A 4,129-nucleotide genomic window follows, 5' to 3' on the forward strand; every position below is an offset into this window, starting at 1 on the left:
TCGTACATAGGAACGGGCATTTCTTCATATATATAGTGGCCAGGATTAGCCTAAAGAGATTTAATACGCGAGAAGAACAACTCCTTGTAATTCATGATTGCCGTGCTCTACCCAATTTAGGAGAAATGAGGACTATATAATTAAGCCGAACTAAGTGCAAAGTTGACCAGGCATAGAATCTTTCGTTGCGAGGAATTCTAATTACAGAATCACTGTTAGGAACATTTGGCGCAAGGTTTCCATCTACCCGATGATGGAAGTTGAACCGAGAACAGGCTTTTATCCTTAGATGGTTCGAAACAAGGTTTCCACTTGTCCGGTAATGGAAATCGAACCAGAGACAAGTTTCCATCCTTAGATTGTTTAAAATGAGGTTTCCACCTGTCCAGTGATGGAAATCAAACCGGAGACAGGTTTCTGTCCTTAGATAGTTTAAAATAAGGTTTCCACCTGCCCGGTGATGAAAATTGAACCGGGGACAGGTTTTTGTCCTTAGATAGTTTAAAATAAGGTTTCCACTTGCCCGGTGATAGAAATCGAACCAGGGACAGGTTTCTATCCTTAGAAAGTTTAAAATGAGGTTTCCACCTGTCCGGTAATGGAAATCGAATTGGGGATAGGTTTCTGTCCTTAGGTAATTTAAAATAAGGTTTCCATCTATCCGGTAATGGAAATCAAACTGGGGACAGGTTTCCGTCCTTAGATTATTTAAAATAAGGTTTCCACCTGCCCGATGACAGAAATTGTATCGGGGACAGGTTTCTGTCCTTAGAAAGTTTAAAATGAGTTTTCCACCTACCCTGTGATGGAAATCGAACTTGAGATAGGTTTCTGTCCTTAGAATAGAACAAGCTGCCTTAGTCCCCTTGACTCTCCTTGTATTTGCTGGCCGAGGCTGATGGATTAACAATAATGGAATTAAATGCACCTACATGGATAAATATCATTTTCATATTAGTTGATAAAACATATATACAATATTACATTCAACTTACACCCCCGTGTACAATTGATCAGTGATAAAACCTCTTCAAGTTGTGGACATTCCATGGCCGGAGAAATGGTCTCTCATTTAGGTCCTCCAAGTAGTATGCTCCTGCACCCGTGATAGCAGTAACCCTGTAAGGCCTTTCCCAGGTTAAGGCCAGTTTCCCAGCATTCGTATCTTGTATATTCCCTACTGCTTTCCGCCACACCAGGTCCCCAGCATTGAATTTCCTTGTCTTTACATATCAGTTATAGCGCCAGGTAAGTTTTTACTGATACTCGGCTAACCGTATAGTCCTCGCTTCTCTATATTCTTCCAACAAATCTAAACGTTCCACCATCAACCCATCATTACGAATGGGGGCAAGCTCTTCAACTTGTGCACTGCATAAGTTCACCATGGTCGGTATCACAACTTCTGCCCTGTACGTTAAGGAGAATGGAGTCTCTCCTATAGACTTCCTGGGAGTTGTTCGATATGCCCACAAAACGTTGGGCAGTTCTTCGACCCACCTACCCTTCGCACCGTCCAATCTTTTCTTCAATCGATTCACAATTACCTTGTTAGTGGCTTTAGCTTGGCCATTGCTCCAAGGATATGCCAGGGTGGAGTACCTGTTCTTGATGTTGAGATCACTGCAAAATTTGCGAAAGGCTCTATTATCGAACTGCAATCCATTATCAGATATAGAGAGTCTGGCACCCCAAATCTCGTGACTATATTCTTCCACACGAACTTCTTAACATCCACGTCCCGAATATTGACTAATGCCTCTACCTCCGCCCACTTGGTGAAGTAATCAATAGCCACTAAAACAAACTTTCGATTGCCCGTGGCTTAGGGAAATGAACCGAGAATATCCAGCCCCCATTGCGCGAAGGGCCGGGGTTGTTAACCAGATTCAAATGGCCTGTGGGTTGGTGGATCAAGGGGGCATGCTTTTGGCACTGTTCAAACTTACGCACATACTCGACGACATCCTTCTGCATCTGTGGCCACCAAAACCCCTAAGTCATTGCTCGGTGTGCTAATGAGCGTCCCCCCACATGACTACCACACACCTCATCATGTAGCTCAGCCAAGAGTTCATTAACTTTCTCATGGTGTAAGCACAAAAAGTATGGGCCTCCGAAAGACCTTTGGTACAGCTTACGATCTGCCGACAACTAGTACCGAGTAGCTACTCGGCGAACCCTGTTAGCTTCCTTCTCATAATCTGGGACTTGATTCTCGACTAAAAAATCAATGATCGGGTCCATCCAACATGGCTTGGTCGCCAAAATCACTATAACACCAACACCAACTGTTGTATTAATGCTCGGCTCCGCTATGAGCTCTACCTTGATTAACCGAGGCACATCCTTCATCATTGATGATGCCAACATGGCTAGAGAGTCAGCATGTCTGTTTTGTCCCTAGGATACTTGGGCCAACTTTGCCGTAGAAAACTTTCTCATGACTTGCTTACCACCTGTAAGTACTCTTTCATTCAAGAACCTGGGCTTCAAAACTGCCTTGCACCTGGCTAACCACCAGTCGAGAATCTAAATAAATCTCTACATCCCAAGCACCCATACCCAAAATGGTTCTTAATCCGGCAAGCAAGGCCTCGTACTCAGCTTCGTTGTTAGAGGCCCTGAACCCCAACCTAAAAGAATGCTCTAACTGTATTCCTTCAGGGGTGATAATGACAATCTCAGCACCAGCCCCCATAGCACTTGATGCACCATCCACAAATACCTTCCATGGGTGATAGTCCACACGACAAACCATCTCCCCTTCGTTCTTAGGAGAAAACTCTGTAACAAAATCAACAAGTACTTGGCCCTTCACTGAACTTCTTGGCCTGTACCTTATATCGAAGGATCCTAGCTAGGTCCTCCATTTGGCTATCTGACCCATAAAGTCGGATCTTTTCAACAACGACTGTAACGGGTACTCGATCAAGACATAGACGGAATGAACTTGGAAATAGTGAGACAACTTCCTCGTAGCGTGTACTAGTGCTAACACTAACTTCTCCAAAGGTAAATATCTTGTCTCGGCATTAACCAAGATCTTACTGATATAATACACAGGCTACTACACTCCTTGATCCCTTAATAGCACGGCACTCATAGCATGATCAGACACCGAGAGGTACATGAATAAGTTTCCCCAGGTTCCGGGGCTGTTAACATGGGTGCCCTCATTAAATGCTCATTCAAATCCTGAAAAGCTCTTTCACATTCCTTATTCCATCTGAACCCCTTCCACTTCTTCAAAAGTTGGGAGAATGGACGACAGCGATCGGCAAACTTAGAAATGAACCGATTAAGGGCAGCTAACATTCTGGTTAACACCTGCACTTCCTTAGGATTGCCTGGCGGCTTGAGGCGCTACACGGCTTCAATCTGATTGGGGTTGACCTCTATCCCATGGTTAGTGATCAGATAACCTAGGAACTTGCCAGCCCCCACCCCAAAAGCATACTTATCCGCGTTCAAGCACAGCTTATGTTGCCAAAGCACTTCAAATACCCCTTGGAGATCCTCTATATGCCGCGTCTCTTGTTTACTTTTTACCACCATGTCATCAATGTACACTTCAACCATACGCCCAATCTTATCCTGAAACATTCTAGTCATCATTCGTTGATATGTTGCCCTGGCATTCTTTAACCCGAAGGGCATCATGGTGTAATGGTAGTTTACATCAAGGGAGATGAATGCCGTCTTCTCTTGGTCCTCGGCAGCTAGGGCGATCTGATGATAACCCTGAAAGGTGTCTAGGAACTCATCCTCGAATGCCCATAGGTGGCATCGACCAATTGATCTATCTTTGGCATAGGGAACAGGTCCTTTGGGCACGCTCAGTTCAAATCCGTGAAATCTACACAAACTCTCCAATCTGCACATTTCCTGGCCACTTGCTGACTTCCCCTTACTACAGTAATGCCCTGCTTAGTGCAGAACTTAACCTTCACATGTAGGGTAGAGAGGACCGCCCCCATCGCATGGATCCATGGCCTTCCCAGAATGGCCGTATAAGGAGAAAATGAAGCGACAACTATAAAAGTCACTGTTACTTCCTTTCCTTCCATATTCACGGGAAGTGATATTCGCCCCTCGGGAATCACCACCTGGCCATCAAACCCAACCA

Source organism: Quercus lobata, chromosome 7, assembly GCF_001633185.2.
Source record: "Quercus lobata isolate SW786 chromosome 7, ValleyOak3.0 Primary Assembly, whole genome shotgun sequence".
NCBI classification, from domain to species: domain Eukaryota; kingdom Viridiplantae; phylum Streptophyta; class Magnoliopsida; order Fagales; family Fagaceae; genus Quercus; species Quercus lobata.